We start from the raw sequence: 6,550 nt of genomic DNA, 5'->3' as shown, positions 1-6,550 counted from the left end.
GCTATTGACTGTTCAAATGTGGAGTTTTGCGCAACACAGGGTAACGCGTTGTGTGTGTGTGTGTGAGGGGAACAGGGTCACATCACAGGAGAGTGAACTGAAAAAAATTCTGATGTCTGTCAGAAATCATAGCACGTCAGCTGTCTTAACCGTGGCTTGTGTACTGCATCATCACTGTGTCTGTCACACGACTCTGTTGCCCTTTCGGGCTTGAACTGATGGTAAAACTAACAACATTATTAACTGTCTTGATATTTACTTTGAAAGCTGAAGCGATTATGGTAAGGGGCGTTACATTTCCGACGCGTGCTTTGTGGTGTTCGGCCAATCACAATGCACTGGGTCAGCTGGCCAATCTGAGCAGACTGCGCTTGTCAAAGGAGGGGGCTTTGTTGAAAACGACGTGTTTGAGAGAGGCGGGGCATAGAGGACCTACAATAATGTACAGTATTTGAAAAATAATGTGTTTTTTGAACATTAAAGCATGTCAACATATTCTGTTACACCAAATACACAAAATAATGATCTTTAAAATAGCATCATATGACCCCTTTAAGAGTCTGAGACTGAAGAGCAATCCAAAATTGCCAACATCTTTGTGGTTTGAAGAACGTTCCTCTGTGTAATCTAATCTAAGACCACGCACAATGACTGATGACGAATATTATATGGGATAAATGCTGTAAGGTTTAATAGATTTTGATTTGTAAGTTTTGTGACGCCTTATGGTACCTTCAGAAAAAGGCACAAAATCACTTTCCAGAACATTTTCGTTCACTGTTCCTTGATGGTGGAATGATTTTCCCAACCCTATCCGGAATGCCTGACTATATTCCTGAAACAATATTAAAAAAAAACAAAAAAAAACTAATTTCTTCCGTCCGCACTTAACTGCATCCTGCTGAGATGCTGCTCTCTATGATTTCTTAATCCCTCCGTTCTAGCTTGTACTATTTTAAACAATGTCTGAAATTTTGTATTACTAGCACTTCATTGCCTCTTTATGATGAATTGCTTATTGTATTGCTCATTTGTTAGTCATGAATTGGATTGGATAAAAACGTCTGCTAAGTGAATAAATGTAAATATAAGGTGGTTATCAAAGGAATGTTCTGGTTTCAGTAGATATTCAGCATCTGTGATATGTTAGAAATATTTATCTATAATAATAATACAATAAAAATATAATAATACAAAATTTGCTTGTGAGAAATAAATAAAGACTTTCAAATTTCAGAAATTTCACATCAATGCTTTTAAACTAGATCTTTTTTTTTTTTTGACCAATATTTATTATATTTATGGCTGAATATCCAATCACCAGTAAGAACTGATTAGGAAGTTGTTGTTTTTTTAAACATAGTAATAACTAAATAATTATTGGATAGAAAAATACAATGAATCAATATTGATGCATTATGAATATTTTGTTAATAAATAACATTTTATTTTTAAATATTTATAATATTTTATATATTAAAAAAACTAGTATGTCAAACCTTTCTGTGGCACCTCTCACTTAAACATTGCTTACATTTTTCGACTTTTTACAGCCATGTTATACATATATAATATTATATTATATATAAATTGGCCAAACTGATTATCGGTCTTTAATCCCTTCGGAATGACTTGCTCCATAAACTTTCATTGTAAGCACATAAATGCACACAGGATTTTCTTGTTTGTTTTTGCAAACTAAGTGACGAGCTACGATAACTTTCTGCTGTAATCAATATCATGCCACAGATGCTGTTCGTTGAATTCAAAGCATTCCTCTTCTGGTTACTTTAAAAATTCTCCAAAATATCATTCACACTTGAAAGAGAAAACAAACTGTTTATTATTAATTACAAAATGTGTTTATTATTTCTCTAAATATAATTCATCTCTGAATGTCTAAGTCACTCAACATAAAATCAATTGAATAATTTTCTTGTTTATTTACATTGATGGTTTTCAGCGGCACAAGCAAAGAATGCTCACGTGTCGTAACCGGATTACATCAGTGAAGAGTTCAGAACAGATGTAGGATCGGCTGCAGATGCAGTGATATTTCCTGTGAAGAATGCTGCATGTTTCCACTGCAGTTTCAAAATCTCAGTCACCAAAGTCCAGCAGTGCATTGGGACCCTTCTTTCTCTCCAGAGCACTGACGCAGACATGCACCAACATAGGCCAAAAGACTAGGCTGGATGACTTGTTTTCAGATGTGCATGACGTTAGCAAATAGGAGGTGTAAAACCAGATAATAAAGCACCTTGCAGGTTTACATCAAAGAACATGATCATCTATTTTACATTCATACACAGCTGGTGGACACACGGCAAATCCACAGGTAACGAGAAATTGAATTTATGACTAAACCAAATTTACACCTCGTACAACAAGCTAGAAAATTCTTCAAGATTTGTGAACAAAGGGTCATTTTATGAAGGTTTTGACTGTTGTGTGAAGGTTATATGCAAAATGTATTATCAGTTTAGGAAAAGTAAACATCATAAGGGCTATAACCTTGCCTGAATTTTGTAAATAACCAAATAGTATAACACAAACCTGTGTGGAGTTCATACAGTTAGAGAATAGAATAGAATAGAATAGAATCGAATAAGTTTCACTAGTGGTCTCAGACCTTTTGGACCTTGCTGTAATTTGGTCAGCTGGTTTTAAAATCCTAATAGAGCTCAGTGTTCTGCTGGCGTTGTAAGGGGCCTTGGAATACGGTCATCGGCTGTCTCAAATTCCTCTCATAGCTTTGGCTAGCCACTACGAAAACAGCCTCTCTCGCATACATGACCTCTTGACCCGTTAACCAATAGGAGTCCTCTAATCCGGGAGTTATGAGCATATGATTAGATTTGCCAGTGGATAAAAATTGCTGTAAAACTAAAACAAGCACTTCAAATAAAAGATTCAGGGATTCCTTTTCAGAATCAGTTTGATGAGAGAAATGAAATACATAAAACACTGTCCCTGAACCAGGCAGGAAGTTAATCTGTGCCTGGACCCAGTCCAAGCTTATCTCTAAGGAGATTGTATCAGTGTCCTGAAGAGCCTCTACACCTATCACTAAAATGAGATGGATTGCTTTGCTCTGAGGCGTGCAACATCCCTCTGAGCTGTTAATGTCATCAACTTTGTTAGCACTGGAAATACCCCTGAGCAGCAAGACTGGATTCATTCAATTAATTAGAAACTCTTTTGAAATGACTGTATGCAGCATCACTAGCTTAACCAGTTAAACTCCAAACTCCAAAATGACGTTAAAAATGTTTAGAAAAACATAAAAATGAAACATAATTCAATTAATAATCAATTAAAGTGCTTGTGGCACAGAGTAATGTAGGATTGTGGGGTTAATGTGTTTTATAAAGTCTGTTTTTGCAAAGGAAACTCACAATGACACATTTCGATGCAGAGATAGACATTCTGACTCGCTTCACAAATAATGTAGTAACTCCTGTTTAGAAGCTGTTATTTGAAAGATTATTTTTTCTGGTAACTTTTTGGCATCTAGTGGCATCAAACAAAGTAAATTGCAGAGAGTTGTGCCTAATAGAACCTGAATTACAGATTTTCAAAAAAATACTTAGTTTTAAAACTCCAAAAGCGCCTATGTTTTTTTTTGCGTTTATAGTAATATTTGAAAAGTATACAATGTTATTTATAAAGAATTACACTCACATTTTGTAGTTCAAAGGGTTTTCTTTACAATTAAATCATTTTTTTTCATTTCCTCCATTGTATGTGTGCAGGGTAAACATTTGAATTTGAGTATGTTAAATTTAGGCGAAAATACCAAAAAACGCCCCGAGCTTAAGTGGTTAAGACAAAACTGCTCCACTTGTGACTATCTGCTCCAAAACCTAGTGAACAGCCTATCTAACCTATCTTCCAAAAGGTAGAAAATACTGGAAGTTATCATATTTCGTCACTGTACGTTAGCATTAGCTGTCACAGCCGCTAAAATTGCCTCAAATCACCAGCTGTCACTGACTATAAATTATGCTTTATTACCACATATAAGCATCACAAGTACATTTTGTGGAGAACACAGTAATTCAACATGTAATCCAAAATGGCATATATAAGTTAGTGGAATTTGATTATAAATAAATTCAGTGGACTATTTTTATCCAGTATAATTGTTATGCTTATTAAAGTATCACATTTTTAGTTTTACATGCTAATGGCAAAGTATTAGATTTAGAATCCATTCTAATCTATAACCTTGTGAAAAAGAAATACACTTTAGCACACTTTAAAAAAAAGTAGGCTACCTATAATTTAAGTAATATACGGTAAAGATATAATTAAATGCATATTGAATGTAATGTTTTTTTGACAATCTTTTGACATGTTATTTATTCATGAAATGAAAATGTGATATAGTTTAAATGTATATTTAATGCAATTAGTAGTGTGCACAAACTGTTAGCTTAGCAAAAAGCTAATATTAAACATTATTGGAATCAACTTTGAGTCATATCTTCTGTACAATTAACATAAGGAGAGTTTATGTGCTTTTGCTACCTCTAAAGATTGCTCCAAATCAGTCACTTAAGGGGTTTCATTTCAGTTAGGCTGCTCCCTTAGAAAGCAGGTGCCTATATAGGGAACAGACAGCAAAACAGTTTGAAACAGAGCTTAAGTTTGAGAGACACTGTTCTTATTTACAATTCATTGGCTTCCTGCATTATTTCACAGCTTAATTCAACTTCATTTATCACATATAGAGTAAACATGACTTATGAGGAAATGTAGTGAAACTCCTCACCAACAGAATTGCTCCTTAGGGCCTGTCAGTTTTGAGAAACATTCTGTACAGTACAATACAGTGTTCTAATACACACTCCTCTCAACACTTAGCAAATGAAATACCTTTCTTTTTGTGAAATTTCTATTACTGTTACTGGAGTGTTGCTTTAGTTAGGATGTCAACTGTCATGAAAAAGGCTTAGTACCTTTTCAGGTCTGGTAACAGGTTCTGTCTTGTTCAGGTTGGTTAGCCCACCTGCAGTTTACCAGCAACCAAATTAGACTATGGAATATTAAGGAGGATTTTTTTTTATATAACTATTATAAGGCCTAGTTTATTGTCAGAAAGGAACTACACAAGACATGGTCATTCATACATAACTGAAAATACCGGGCTCATTTTACTTCTGAAATGAGAACAGGATCTTTTTCTTGGCAGATTGCCACTATTCAATTGTTAACCTGCATTATTCTAACAGTCAAATCTTTGCCTCATTGTGAGCCACCTGACTTTTCTAAAGGCAAATTATAAAATACCAAGGAATAGCAGCCAAAAACACTCGCACAGCAAAAAAACTTTCAAAAATTGGGTGAATCAACAGTAATACCATGTTATATCAAGCCTTTACACAGTAGACTTTAGACACAGCAATGTGCTAAAATCACTCAGAATCCTTTAGCAACCACTATTATTGAAGTGGGCAAGTACCACAAAATGTTCTTAAAATGTAATTGTTTTCCTCCAAATGCATAGAGTGCTGCAAGGATGATGCATTTTTGTAGGCCAAAACCTAGAAATTAGTTAAATTTTATTTATTTAAAATAAGCATTTTTTGGTTAAATACCTGAAATAAGTTATGTGTTTAACACAAGCTCAATATATTTGTAAAGCTTTTTAAACTTGAAAAAGGCCAACAAGTGGGACTACAGAGATGTTCAGGAAATTAAACATCATCATGCCAAACAGGAAAACTCTACTCCCTAGTCCACTTTCACAGCTTCATTGTGTTTATAATTTCACTCTTGAAAACTATTATGACTCAAACTTCAGGGAATTTTATTTTATTTTTAATTTTTTCCACAAAGATTGAAAGAGTTGTTGGAAGTTGGTGGTGACGCTGAAGTCATGTGACCATGTGGTATTTCGTATATAGCCTACGTTCAAGCTTTTTACTTCTTTTGGTGATTATATTTATGTTTCAAAATTAATTTTTAGTTGCATTCATTTGTGAATATTATCATGATGAACAAAAGGTATAAGAATCATAAACGTGTTATGGTCAAAGAGCTTATTTACTACAATAACCCAAAAGACCAATAGAAATATCCTGAGTTTTAGACAAAGGAACCAGGGTGATGGTTACGGAGCCCCGCACATGACATGCAAGAAAAAAATAAATAAATCGTGTGCACGATTTACTAATTAGTTCCCTCGATGTACTAAAACGTGCACACGATTACTATTTCGTTCCCTCGATTTGCTAAATCGTGCGCACAATTTACTAATTCGTTCTCTCGATTTATAAATTGTGTGCACAATTTAGCAAATCGAGGGAACGAATTAGTAAATCGTGCACACAATTTATAAATTGAGGGAACGAAACAGTAAATCGTGCACACGTTTTAGCTAGAGATGCACCGATTGCAATTTTCTTGGCCGATTCCGATTTCCGATTTCCGATTTTTTGTTAGTGTGATCTGCCGATACCTATTTTTGCCGAATCCGATTTTCTTTCTAAGAACTATAATTGACAGCATATACCAGGGGTGGCGAACTCCTCTTCAAGGCAAA

General features: G+C 34.5%; 1 protein-coding gene and 1 long non-coding RNA gene across 5 annotated transcripts in view; one reads left to right on the top strand and one right to left on the bottom strand.

Annotated features, from left to right (window-relative positions):
* The window catches only part of LOC107691124 (epidermal growth factor receptor-like), a 69,046-nt gene that overhangs the window by 46,066 nt on the left and 16,430 nt on the right, over window positions 1-6,550 (bottom strand). The window lies entirely within an intron of this gene.
* Window positions 1-6,550, top strand: part of LOC107691150 (uncharacterized) — a 15,982-nt gene that overhangs the window by 874 nt on the left and 8,558 nt on the right. The window lies entirely within an intron of this gene.

Source organism: Sinocyclocheilus anshuiensis, unplaced genomic scaffold (genome assembly GCF_001515605.1).
Source record: "Sinocyclocheilus anshuiensis isolate Anshui unplaced genomic scaffold, SAMN03320099.WGS_v1.1 scaffold894, whole genome shotgun sequence".
NCBI lineage: Eukaryota > Metazoa > Chordata > Actinopteri > Cypriniformes > Cyprinidae > Sinocyclocheilus > Sinocyclocheilus anshuiensis.
This window is presented reverse-complemented; position numbering and strand designations above follow the sequence as displayed.